Source organism: Balaenoptera borealis, assembly GCF_965194805.1.
Source record: "Balaenoptera borealis genome assembly, chromosome: 3".
Classification (NCBI taxonomy): domain Eukaryota; kingdom Metazoa; phylum Chordata; class Mammalia; order Artiodactyla; family Balaenopteridae; genus Balaenoptera; species Balaenoptera borealis.
In genome coordinates, this window is record NC_138866.1 from 169,704,697 (window position 1) to 169,719,044 (window position 14,348).

The 14,348-nt window shown below is 38.3% G+C and overlaps 1 long non-coding RNA gene across 13 annotated transcripts in view; it reads right to left on the bottom strand.

Moving 5' to 3' along the window:
- Positions 1 to 204: 204 nt before the first annotated feature.
- The window catches only part of LOC309625703, a 70,795-nt gene continuing 56,651 nt past the window's right edge, over positions 205 to 14,348 (bottom strand). For 8 of the 13 annotated variants that reach the window (XR_014242664.1, XR_014242665.1, XR_014242666.1 and 5 more), the window contains 4 exons: positions 11,915 to 12,036; positions 9,245 to 11,158; positions 8,294 to 8,433; positions 206 to 7,758 (listed from right to left, as the gene is read on the bottom strand). This is a non-coding gene — a long non-coding RNA (uncharacterized lncRNA). Of the gene's footprint in view, positions 7,759 to 8,277; positions 8,434 to 9,244; positions 11,321 to 11,914; positions 12,037 to 14,348 lie in introns of those variants that run through there. The other 5 variants (XR_014242661.1, XR_014242663.1, XR_014242672.1 and 2 more) reach the window with 5 other exon arrangements.

Consider the following 14,348-nt stretch of genomic DNA (forward strand, 5'->3'; position numbering starts at 1 on the left):
TGCCAGCCCGGCCTTCTCATGGCGTCTCCTCCGCCGCCGCCTTATTCAGGAGTCCAGACGCCAGCGAGCTGAGCTGGGTGCCTCGAAGCCATGCATGTCCGGGCTCTTCAGCGCACTTTCCCCACTCGGAGCACAGCTGGACTTGGCAGCGGAAGGAGACTGGCGTCAGAGGCTTGTAAGCGGCGTCAGAGGCTGTAAGCGGCGTCAGAGGCTGTAAGCGGCGAAGAGGTCTAGGGTGAGGCGTGAGCCCCTGGCCTCGAGGCGGAGGCGGAGCCGGAAGTAGCCCGCGCCCCGCCCCGGCCCTGCCAGCGAAGATGGCGGCCAGTGGCGTGAAGAGCTGGAAGCGGGCCTGGTCGCAGCAGAATGTCTGCTCCTTTGTGCGAGGCCCTGGGGCTTTCAAACCGCCTGTGAGGGTCTGGGCCACTTCTCCGCCACAAACACCGTGTGGCAGAGCTCCAGTAGCTGGTGGTGGACGAGGAGAGCCGCCTTTCTGGACAGCTCTCGTGCACTGGGCCCAGCGGGCCGGTGCAGCCTGCAGAGACCGCAAGCTCTCCCCCTTCGCTCCGTCCCGGCAGATCCGTAGAAGGGCCCGTCTCTTGGCGCGTCCAAGGCCTGGATGCGGGTTGAGAGGAGCAGGCCACCCTTTGAAGTCACCTGCGCGTACTGCCGTGGCCTGAGGCTCTTGGCCTCCAGTACCATGGAAAAGGCAGGGCTGCCGGAGCAGTCGCTCTTCCTCATGGACGCAGGGAGCCTCGTGTCTTCAAAGCCTGACGGTCCTAGGAGCCTGAGCCGTGGCCGGTTGCCCACGCACGTCCCTCTTCTCCTCCGGGTCCCCTCTGGTTGCGACGAGTCCCTTGCACCACTCCGGCGCCTCTACCTGCATCCAGACACCAGTTTAGTATGCAGAGCGGTAAGTTATTGCAATACATTGAGCTAATGCAGCAGCCTTCATAGTTGAAGCTGTGAGGCGTTGGGTTGGTGCTCTTCACTTAAAGGGTGATGGCATTAGGGTTGAGGTGTTTCCCGTGGGGAAAGATGGCCGATGGTGTTAACGTGGCAGATTAGTGAATATTTAAAAACATGATAAGAACAAATTTTAAAAATGCAGACACTGAATATTTTATGGAAAAAGTCCACAATTGAAGTTTCGTGTCTAATTTACACAGATTTAACCAGCAACTTGTGCTACATGTTACAACTCTTACATAGCTCTGCTCTAATAATCCTACAGAGATTGGAGAACAATTTTTTAAAAATTTCCAGTTATGTTGTTATTGTTGCTGTTACTAGGTATTATTGATTGATGGACTGCTTGATTGATTGTTAAGGGTCTATACTTATGTGCTTCAAAGACCAAAAAGCATTTAAAAGATAAACAGTGAGAAGCCCTCTCCCGTCTCTGTCCCCCAGTTGCCAAGTCTACACCCCTCTCTCCCATGTCCCCAGCCCCCCCCCACTCCACCCCCTCCTTCCACACACACACACAAGTAGGCACCATTATTAATGCTGACCTTAAACACCTTGGTTAAATAATTAGAATTTAAACATTTAGTCACTTGTAGGAGAAAACTAGTGGACATTTTTGTCAATTGAGAGAATATAATTGTAGAAGAAAAGTCCTTGAGAAGCAAGGAAGGAAAGGGATATAGGGAACAAGCAGAAGGACCATGCCTTCATTAGAATCTATTTCCTTTAACAAATTCTTCCCTGAGAAGGAGCTATTGCAGTTAGCCTTGTGTGTGCCTGCAGCCGTAGTTTTTGTTTTTTCAAGGAAAATCCAAAAACACTGAAAACTGATGGGATTGGGTTATGCCTTGAGAAATTCATGATACAAAACTTTCTCACAGGATGTAATGTCAGAATTCTCTCACCACCTTTTTCTTTTGTAGATGAGGGAAAAGGAGCTCATAGATATTTATGAGACTTTTATTCCTTTCCTTCTAATCAATGGATATTTTGAAACAGTTGTATGACAAGTTTGGTCACCTCTGTAAAATAGGAATAATCAACATAATTTAAATATTCTGCATTGGCAAGTATAAAAATGTATTTGTGTAGTGTAATTAACTGTATGTATCAAGACAGATTCAATATTAATAAGTCAAGGTAAAAAATATTTTCAGGTTTCTTTGGGATAAAGTACATATAAATGGCAACATTCTTCAGTTATCAGAAAGACGTATTTAAATTTTTCTATTGACTGAGCTATTCTTCGTTTCAAAACCAGTGGGTGTTTTGATTTGGTTGTTGAAGTATAGTTGATTTACAATGTTGTGTTAGTTTCTGGTGTACAGTGAAGTGATTCAGATATATATAGATATGTATCTGAATATATATATTCTTTTTCATATTTTTTTCCATTATGGTTTATTACAGGATATTGAATATAGTTCTTTGTGGTATACAGTAGGACCCTGCTGTTTATCTATTTTATATATAGTAGTTTGTATTTGCTAATCTCATACTCCTAATTTATCCCTCCCCCACCCCCTTTCCCCTTTGGTAACCATAAATTTGTTTTCTGTTTCTGTTTCAAGAATAAGTTCATTTTTGAGAATAAGTTCATTTGTGTCATATTTTAGATTCCACATGTAAGTGATATCATATGGTATTTGTCTTTCTCTTTCTGACTTACTTCACTTAGTATGATAATCTCTAGATCCATCCATGTTGCTGCAAATGGCATTATTTCCTTCTTTTTTATGGCTGAGTAGTATTCCATTGTGTATATATACCAAATCTTCTTTATTTATTCATCTGTTGATGGACATTTAGGTTGCTTCCATGTCTTGGCTATTGTAAATAGTGCTGCTGTGAACATTGGGGTGAATGTATCTTTTCAAATTAGTTTTTTTTTTATCTTTCCCGGATATATGCCCAGGAGTGGGATTGCAGGATCATATGGTAGCTCTAATTTCAGTTTTTTAAGGAACCTCTATACTGTTTTCCATAGTGGCTGCACCAAGTTACATTCCCACCAACAGTGTAGGAGGATCCCCTTTTCTCCACACCCTCTCCAGCATTTCAAACCAGTGTTTCTTTTTTTAATTGTTATTTATTTATTGAGATGTATAATGACATGAACCAGATGGATACACAGAAATAATTAACTTTCATCAAATTTTGGCACATGTGAATGAGAAGATATGCCTGGAAATTTGAGAAGGCAGAAACTTTATGAAATATCACTTCAAAGTTTACATCATAAAAGAGGAAATAGATTCAAAAAATAAACATATTCTTACAGAGCCATTTTGTCCCGCAGGTGAAAATTATATATGTGTTGGAACATAAACATCCAAGTTCTATTACGTATAAGGTCATTTCACTCTTTTAGAGACCTCCCCTAGAGGAAATGCAAGAGGTCAGATTCAGAGCACCAGGTTTTGTTATGTACACCTTATTTTATTTTGTTGAAGTATAGTTGATTTACAATGTTGTGTTAATAATTACTGCTGTGCAGCAAAGTGACTTAGTTGTACATACATACATTTTTCTTCATATTCTTTTCCATTGTGGTTTATCACAGGATGTTGAATATAGTTCCCTGTGGTATAAAGTAGGACCTTGTCGTTTAATGCATTTTATATATACTAGTTTGCATCTGCTAATCCCAAATTTCCAATCCATCCCTCTCCCACCCCCTCCCCCTTGGCAACCACTAGTCTATTCTCTATGTCCCTGATTTTGTTTCTGTTTCATAGATAGGTTCATTTGTGTCATATTTTAGATTCCACATGTAAGTGATATCATATGGTATTTGTCTTTCTCTTTCTGACTTACTTCACATAGTATGATAGTCTCTAGATCCATCCATGTTGCTACAAATGGCATTATTTCATTCTTTTTTATGGCTGAGTAGTATTTCATTGTATATGTGTATATACCACATCTTCTTTATCCATTCATCTGTCGATGGACATTTAGGTCGTTTCCCTGTCTTGGCTATTGTGAATAGTACTGCTGTGAACATAGGGGTGCATGTATCTTTTTGAACTGTAGTTTTGTCTGTATATATGCCCAGGAGTGGGATGGCTGGATCATATGGTAATTCTATTTTTAGTTTCCTCGGGAATGTCCATACTGTTTTCCACAGTAGCTGCACCAGCTGCATTCCCACCAGCAGTGCAGGAAGGTTCCCTTTTCTCCACACCCTCTTCAGCATTTCAACTCGGTGTTTCTTATTCCAGCCGGAACGCGTTTATTGTTCGGATCTGCCCCAGCTCCTGCCATGGAGCCTAGCACGTAGTAGGTGCCAAATGAACATGTGTTGATTGGCAGACTAATAATAATATTTTACAAAATCATTTTTAGTTATTTTTCATTTGATATTTAGTATTGTCCAGTACTTTAAGATGGTTTATTAATATATAAAGCTAACTTTTACTGTATGAAAAAATCCAAATTGGAAAATGTTATGAAAGCTGATTTTTCAGTTTTATATTCTATTAAATACATAATACAATTAGAAAATTACAAAAATAAACAAACAATTAATAGCATTGCCAGAATGATTTTATCCCACAGAGCACTGCATGTTTCTTAGTTTGAGATTTTTCATACAAAAGAAAAGTGGAGAATGGATGAATCATAGTCAAACTGCAATACATTTCCCCAAACCTACCTTGTGCTCTCAATAAAACTTCCTTTTCATGTCATCGCATCCAGTCTTTACCACCCACAAATGCGCTGCCAAGTTACTGATAGAACTCCCTATCCTGTCTTCATGGCCGTCCAGTGCCTACTCTGTCTTCAGTGTCCAGGTGAGGTCCTCCCTCCTCCTGGAAGCCTTCCCTGCAACACTCAGCCTGCAGTGAACTCTTTCCTCTGAACTCGTATAGGAGCAATAACACTCGTCACACACTTAACATTCTTTGTATTTTTACATTATTGGCTAAATTTCCTGTGTATATGTTTGACCATTCTAGTTAGGTTGATTTTAAGGGTAGATACAACCACAGAGGTGTGTCAATTCGGTCCTGTTGTAAGAAAGTAGAAACTGAAGCCCACCAGGAGACACTAAGCAAATGGCTCAAGTTCATAGCTTTACTGTATACCTAAACAGTACAGGTTTTGCATACCTTTGTATCCACACCAGTGCTAAGCATGGTGCCTCGTGTATAATACATTTTGAGTTTTTTGTTGTTGTTTTGTTGTAAACTTGATGTAGAACATCTATCCCACTACAGATTTTAAGAATATTTGCTCAGTGATTTGATAGAGAGAGGTTTGTGTGAATGTGCTTTCATATGGTGAACAAATACTTGTTTTTTCAAGGCTGTTTGACGACAGTCTATTCATATATTTGCCAGTCTCACCACAACAAACTCCTCTGGCTAAACAAGTTCTGTGTTGATACAGACAGAAAAGGGGTGGGGTGGGGGGAAAGCTTAGAAAATTGAGTTAATTTACAATTTGTAAAGAAAGATAAAGGTGTATTATTTTTACCCCATGCCTACCCTCTCAACCCCACTCAGGAAAAAGCTGGATATATGTGTGTGTGTATGTATATGTGTGTATATATATATATATATATATATATATATATATATATATATATATATATACACATATATATATTCAAAACTGTGACATGGATCAGTGCCTACAAAAGAACCTGGAAGTATATGGGAAGCAGGGAGGAGGAGGAGGGGGTCCTGGCAAAGAAGAGTTCATTGTTGTACAGTAAGGTCATTTATTTGAATCCGTATCCAAAAAGGTGTTTCCTTTTAAATATTCACGAGATGTTCTGTCATTATGAGCCCAAAAGGGAGACCTTTATCAGATGCTGGGTGAGAACCAGGACTTCCGCCCTTCACCTTCCATTGGTTATGAGTCCTTTCAGTAATATATAACCAAGGAGAGTATTGTGTCCTAAGTGCTTGAAAACAAATCACCCAAATTCCCCGTTTTCACTACCTTTAGTGAAAGTCAAACTTCATTAAGTCTGCATATCTTGCAGTTTCCCTCCTGAGGCAGTATTTTTCCCTACCGTAAGTCTTACCCTGAAATCTTTGGCAGAAGTTGCATAGTAGAGTCAGAAACTCAAGCAGATAGTGAGGTTGGCCTAACGTCCCTTAGCTACCCATGAAAGGCTTGAGGCATCTGCTATCACCTAGGGGTCGGGGGTGGGGAGTTGGGAGCAGGGAGCTGCTCACAGAGGAGATGGCGTAAGTTTGACAGAATATTGTTAAAACTCCTTAAAGTTGTTAGCAGGAAGCAAGACTCTGAATATGTGGCCAGGTGGTCCTCCAGTGGCCTCACCTGGGTCCTCTGTCCCATTGCTCACTCATCATCATACATCTCTCACACCACCTGGCCTCAAGGTGTTACCTCTCAGCCTCACAGTGTTTTTCTCTCCTTTTATGTGGATAGTGGTTAGAGACGTCTCACTGAGGTTTCCCATGTCTTTTCCCACTGTGCACAAGAAAGAGTTGGGATGGCCTTACTGCTAGTAGAATATCTCCTTTAAAGACCAGGAAGTCATGGGGAAGACCTTTCTGGATACTGATTCTTTCTTCCACACTCAGCCCCCACAGCAGCCCTGGTTTCCAGGATGTGTTTTGATTTCTTGAATCCATTTAATTATGACTGACTGTCCTTCTTTCTTAGAACAAAGTTCATAAGTCTTTGAGCTGTTCCTACTCTTTGGGTTACACAGTAATAGTAATGAAAATAACAATGAGGGTAATTAACACTTACTGAGGACTTTCTAGGTGCTAGATAACATGTATTAACTCATTAACCCCTGTATTAGGGTTCTCCAGGTATATATCTCCTCTTGGTTTTGTTTCATATTATGAGGAATTTGATCATGCAATTATGGACGTTAAGAAGTCCCCATGATTTACTGTCTGCAAGCTAGAGACCCAGACCCAATGTGAAGACCTGAGAAATAGGGGAGCTGATGGTATAAATCCCAGTTCAAGGGCAGAAGAAGAAACGTGATGCCCCAGCTAGAGTAGCGAGGCAGTAAAAGATGAATTCCCCCTTCCTCCTCCTTTTGTTCTATTCAGGCCTTCAGTGGGTTGCATGATGCCCACCCACATTGGGGAGGACCATCTACTTTACTGAGTCTACCGATCCAAATGCTAATCTCATCCCTAGATATCCTCACAGCATACCCAGAAATGATGTTTAATCTTGGCACCCTGTGGCAAGTCAAGTTGACACATAAACCATCACAATCCCTATAGATCTCTGAGGTAGACACATTATTATTTCCTTTTCACAGTTAATGGTTTTGCAGGCCAGAGTGGTTGAACAACTTGCCCAAAGTCATAGCTTATAAGTGGTGGAGGCAGAATTCATACTCAGTCTGGCTCTAGAACTTGTGTTCTGAACTATGAGGCTTAGCTGCCTCTCAAGATGTGTGTTCCATTATAATACTGACAATGATAAATGGCAATATAGATACCCATTGATAGGACATGTGCTTTGCGCTGTTTTTCAGTGAGTTTACTGGTTGCACTGAGCTAAATCCTTTACACTCCTGGTTCCTCTGAATAGGAGCATACTCACTCATGGAGGTGGCTACCTGGAGCTGGAAGAGTGGTCTGTAGCTATGGAGCATTTGGGATTTTGTTGTTGTTGTTATTGCTGTTAAATCTCAGGCGATTATTTATTAATAGCCTCTTTAGATGTTTGAATGTTTATAGAGTGTTGTTGCAGTCTGAGTCTGCTTCAAAGTATAATTGAAGGTTCAGATGATTTCCTTCTTTCTCAACCTTGTCATAATGAAGAGTATCCACTCTTTACCTGCAAATAGAAAACCTGAAATTTAATTGTTATTTATTACGGGAAAGGAGAACGTAAAAGCGCATATTTGGTTTTTTTCCTTTTCCCTTTGAAATCCATCTCCTTTCTTTACTGTGGAGACAAAAGATTAGAGAACTCTTTTTTTCATGTGCAGTACTTCCTGTCTTTCTTTAATATTTCATAAATTTGAAATGTCCTGAATTTTTATGGCTCAGTAGTTCTTGAGGAAGTGTTTTTCTGTTTATTTTTCTGAGAGCATTTAGAAGAAGGAAATACTTTAACTCTCCATTTGTTATGTTGTAACAGTTCCTAAGCATTCCAGTTTATTCATTAGAACCTCCTGTTAGTGTGAAGCTGGAAGCCTTATTATTTTAGGGACATTTTTAAGCTTTATTTTTCTCTCCTGGCACCTTCTAAAACTTCCAGAGCTAACTTTAACATTGCATTCCTGAAATTCAGTGAAAGTCATTTAGGACTTCGTTATCCCCACTAGAAACCAATTTAGTGACCAGATGTACGTTTTCATTCCCATTACCTAATTTATTTGTAATCGTCAGGGAAAAAGATAATGTGAATAAGAAGATTTCCTGGGAATTCTCTGGTGGTCCAGTGGTTAGGACTCTGCACCTCCACTGCAGGAGCATGGGTTCCATCCCTGGTCGGGGAACGAAGATTCTGCAAGCCGTGTGGTGCGGCCAAAAAAAAAATCCAGAAATTACTAATTTAAATATTTAAAAATTTAAAAAGTATAAAAGTGTTTATGGTTGGCAAACATTTCCTTGCTTTAAAAAGGATCTGTGAAGCATAAGCGAACCACTTTTGGTTTCTTGGTTTCAGTAGAGATATATATTATGGAGTGCTGAAATAATATAACAGCTATGATCTCATTTATAAGGCTTCTCCCTCTCATCTTAAATTCAACAAAACTTAGTCAACAAACATTTAGTGCAAACCTATAGTATTTAACCCTATTCTCAGTTGCTAAGATTGCAGAAATGAATAAGACCACCTATGTAAACAGCACTCAGATCAAAATATAGAACGTCACCAGCCCTCCAGAAACCTCCCTCATAGTTTCTCATGATTCTCCCAATCATTACTCCTCCCTTCTTCTCAAAGGTTAACTACTCTTTTTATGTCTCACACCATATATGAGTTATTGTACTTTTTAAAAATGAATAGTAACTATGTATTCTCTTGTGTCTTGCTTTTTGTTCAACATTGTATTTGTGAAATTCATTTTGTTGCATTTTGCTACAGTTTTCATTATTGTCAAGTATTGGCTCTATGGATATTCTGAAAATTATCCATTCTACTGTTCATGGACATTTTGGTCTGTTTCTAGTCTGGACAGTTTAGAGTTATATAAATAATGCTGCTATGAACATTCTTGGACATGCCTCTGGGTAAACAATGCATATATATGCATTTTTGCTAGGCGTGTACCTAAGAACAGAAACATGCATGAGGATATATGAATGCTTACCTTTAATACAAACTGCCAATGGATTTTCCAAAGTTTCTGTATCAATTTATTATCCCACCAGCATGACAGATTCTGTTGTTCCACATCTTTTCCAACATTTGGAATTGTCATTTTTAAATTGCAGTCATTCTATTGTGTACCTCATGTGGTTTTTACTTGCATTTTCCTCCTGTTTAATCACGTCAAGACCTTTTCTTATAATTTTTGGTCATTTAGTTAAACTCTCGTGAAATTCTTAATCAGATTTCTTGCTAATTTTTCTATTGGGTTGTCAAACTTGTCAATTTGTAAAAATTATTTGAATATTCTTCATTACAAACTCATTGTTGGATATACCTGTTGCATATACTTTCTCCACTCTCTTACACTCTTAGTAATCTTTTGATGAACAAAAATCTCTAGTTTTAATGCGGTCCTCTTTCTTTTTTAGGGCTAGTAAGTTTTGCATCTAATTTAAGAAATATATTTGTACTCTGTTGTCATAAAGATTTTCGATGTTACCTTCTAGATCCTTGATTGTTTTAACTTTTACATTTAGCTCTCAAACCCACCATTCTATTTTTTGTGAGCTGGGTTAGGTAGGGGCTAAGTTTCATTTGTATTTTCCAATTAGCCTGCACATTTATTGACAAAACCATCTTTTTCCCACAGCACTGCAGTGTTACTTTCATCATCAGTTACTAAATTGTGGCTTCATGTAACAGCATTGATAAACATCAGAAAAATACAATTAAGCCAAAAAAATGAAGTTGTAGAATAACATAAAGACTGAATTCATTTAAACATAGATTAAAACTTGCTATGAACACGTTATAAATAGTAACTTTTTTGGGGCCACAGCTTTAATGAAGCTATTAAGTGAAGGTAGTAATAACACTTGGGAAAGGGGTTAACTCTTAGCAAGGAGGGCAAAGGGTAGTAAAAGGGGCTCAGAGGCGACTTGAAAGGTATTTGTAAGTGTTCGTTATGATTATTTTCATATATTACAAATACTTAATATTTTTGTTTCTATTCAGTCTTTAAGAAAAATTTAAATGGTGATTGGCAAATTACCCAAGGGCAACCAAACAGTTTTAGTTTCAGCTTGTTCCTCTTTAACACCTTTTCATTGTCTACCCTTCAGGATTCTCCTTAGTTTCTTGTAGCTTAGCTACCTATTTAAGAAGGTGTTTTTTGTACTTTGTCCAGTATTTCTAAGTTTTCTGTTGGGAGGCTTTCCAGGATATGTATTTTTCCACATTGCAGGAAACTAAAGCCCTCCCATGTACTCCTTCTACATTGAATTCAATTCTCTACTGAATGCATTCAGTACAATTGACAACTCCCTATATCTTAGTATATTTTCCTTCCTTTGCATCTATGAAACCACAATCTTTGAATTTTCTTACTACCTCACTGGACTCCTTTTCTCAGCCTCATTCTCTGGCTCCTTCTCTTGTGCAGATACCTAAATCTGGGTGTCCTAGGGTTCAGGACTGGGCCCTTTTCTATCTATATAATCTTTATCAGTCCCATAGCTTTAACTCACCAGTAGCTCCCAAATGTATATCTCCAGTGCTGGTCTCTCATTTTAGGACAAGATTTCTATATTCAGTTGTTTATTTAACATGTCCATTTGGATGTCTAATAGATACCTCAACTTAGTGTTTCAGAAATAGTTCTTGATTTTTCACCCCTCTCCTCAAGCCAGTTGGTATCAGTGGAGATTGAATTCAGCTGCAAATAAAAGAAACTATCAGTAAAATGACTTAAAAATATAAATTTTTTCTCTCTTTTATATGAAAGAGGGCTGAAGGTCTTCATTCAAAGCTGTTGTGAAGGCTCCTTGGTCATCAGGTTTCTTTTTATGTTTCTGAGTCACACTGTCTTGGCAGGTGCCTCCGTCTTTCAAATCATTTCAGTATCCATCGTGGTCTTGGGACACCACCCATCATGTTCAGGTTTCAGGAGGAAGACGGGAAAGATAAAAGAGTGAAAAGGGAACATCACTTAGCTTGAAATAAACTTTCCAGAAATCTCACGTTATTTCCAATTATGTTTTGTTGGCCAGAACCCAGCCAATGGGCACACACCTAGCTGCAAGGAAAAGACAAAAATATTTTTAGCTGGACCCATTTCCATCTTTAATATAAACTCGGAATGTTGTTACCAAAGAAGGAGGAGAGAAGTGGAACTGTGTGGCAGGTAGAGGGATCTTCCACACTATTTCTTCTTCAGTTCTTGCCATCTAAGTAAACAGAACTATTGTCTACCTAGTGATTCAGATAAAAATCCTAGGGTCATTCTTGATTCCTCCCCACATCTAATCTATCAGCCAGTCTTCTTAGTTTTCTTTCCACAGTACATCTTGAACCTATCACCTTCTCTCCCATTCCTCTGCTATCTCTTTAATGTAAGCCGTCATCATCTCCTGGGTAGATGTATTATTGCAGTGAACTCCCTATCAGGTCTCTTTTCTTCCGGTTTTCATCACCCATTCTCTTTACAGCAGCCAGTGTGCCAGTGTGGTTTGCTTTGGTTTTGCCTTTATGTTTGTTTGCTTTTTCTTCAATAAAGCCACATCGGCTTCCTACATAAGAGTTTTCAGTGGCTTCCTATGTACGTAAAGACTCAGCTTCTTAACAATGGCCTGCATGAGCACCTGCATGTACCATCTCACCCTTTGCTTACCTTTTCCAGCAACAAAAGCTTCATGCATATCAAGTTCTTGCCATTTCAGAACTTTTGTGCCAGAACATGCTCCTTCCAGCAGTTTTGAATTTTGTCTGTTGTCTGTCTCTGGAACATAGGCTCTGTAAAGTCAGGAGGAGCTTGTCATAACTTTTCAGCCATGTTACCCACACCTGGAGCAAGACCTACCTAACTCCTGGTGGTGTTCAATATTGTTGAATGAACAAATATTCTTATTTGTGAGGCCATATGAAAATTTTATTTCTTATTATGGCTTATACTATATTCTAAATATTCTGAATGTTCCATAACAAACATGAATTCCTTTTGAATGTTAAAACAGTTTATTTTAGTGACAACATTAAATAATTTATAGTGTATAATTTGTAATGTATATAATTATTAAGTCTGAAGTTAACTAATTATTAGTTAAATTTACTAATATTTTAGAGCAGCACTTATAATATGTAAGATGTGGGCTAGGAACATCAGGTAATGAACAAATCAGGCACTCGTAACCTCAAGAAGCTTACAATTCAGATATGGAAACTAAGAAATAAGCAATTTATATTCTAAACCACACTTCAGTAAGTACTAACAAAGATACATAAATCGGATGTGAGTTATTACTATATATTGCCCCACCCCCAACTGGTACAGGTAGTATACTGTACTGTATAAACATGGCCTCTCATGCAGCTGTTATATAGACAAATTCAAGTTGTTACTTGTTCTTACAGCAAAAAGTTTCTTCCATACTGATTCACATTTTTATTACTTATTTCAAAAGCAAAACAAAAACAACCAGAAACAAAACAAGTAATAAAAAGTACCACTCCCTGAAGCAAGTTTCTGAGTGTACTTGCCATTGCTATGCAGGTGTTAGGAAAGTTCTTTTTCAGGACTTGGCCTACCTTAGAGATGCTACTTAGCATGCTTCAGAAAAACTGAGCAGTGTACTCTGTGCTGCTTAATCTGCTTTTTTATTGGATAACAGCCTCAGGGAAAGGCACCATTAGAAAATCGAAGCAGAAAAACTTTAATGCCTCCAAAGAGCTCTAGAGATAAGGTATAAGTGAATTAAAAAAGGAAATATTAATAATCTTAGTTTATCTTAAAGAATAAATGCTTCATGACATTGAGAGATGTTCAGTAAGCTGTTTATTTATAAGAACTAAGACTAATATATTAAGCATTGTGAAATATAGTAATGTTATGGTGCTGTTTAAAGTTCAGTTTGATGATTCCTTTATCCTTTATTTTCCTAATTTTTGAGAGAGGCATTCGTAGTTATAGTTTTATTAATATGAGGCATCCTCAGAATTCTAAATATAAACTACTTAATAATAATTATTATTATTACTATTATAGATACCATTTATTGTGCAGTGTACTCTGCAAAGATTGAGAGATTTAATATGTTATTTTTCCTATATTCTTTCAAAGCCTAAACATGGCTGGGTTCATCTTAAGTATTTAATACATATTTGTTTATTTTACTGTAATGTTGAGAAAACACTGTATTGGGAATTATAAATAGAATATTACTCTTAACTGTGTCACTTGCTAAATGGAATACCTTGGCTGGTTTTTCATAGACTACATAATTGCTAAGGTTTCCCCTAGCTGTAAATCCTATAGTTTTCTTTCTTTCTCCCCCACCTTCTCTTTCTCTCTTTCTTGTTCTATCTCATTCTTTCTCTCTGTCTTTCTGTATCTTCCTTTCTTTTTCCCTTCCTTCCTTCCTTTTTGGGTCAACGAACAAACTTTCCCAGTTATAGATATAGTTATCAACAAGCATTTGTTGAATGCCTACTGATAAAATACCAGCTGTTGTTTCACTTACTGGAATTCAGCAGTTAAGATAAGAACAGTCAGTGAACAACCAGTCTTTGCATTCTTATGGAGTTCAGAGTTTGTCTTCCTTGAGGGAAGACTCTGCCTGATTCATTCATATGTTCTTCCATGGTGTATAGAAGAGAGCATTTACTCTGTTGATGCTTTAAGGGAAAAGCTAATGAATGTAGAGCAGAAAGAAAGAGTGAAATGAACTTTTGACCCCTTCAGGTTTGAAAAGGCAATTCTGTCCTTGATGAAGTGTAATTAAGGAAACACTGGATGGCCTCAGAGAGTTTGAACCAAGGAGACAAAAACGTAGGTAATTAAAGGCATTTCTGTTTATGTGTTCATCTTCCATAGCAGTTTAATTTTCACAAACTATCCACCAGTGTCCCTAAAAACCCTTCACTACTCTGAATTTAGACCTTTATGATTAGCTGACAGACATTTTAAGCTGTCACAAAAAAGGAACTCTTTCAGGCTGTAGTTCAATTTCAGTAACATCACCATTTATGTCTACTAGTTTTTGTAATTATTTTAATATCTTACTACATTTTTTATCCTTTTATGAAAAATATGAAAACTGGAAAACACT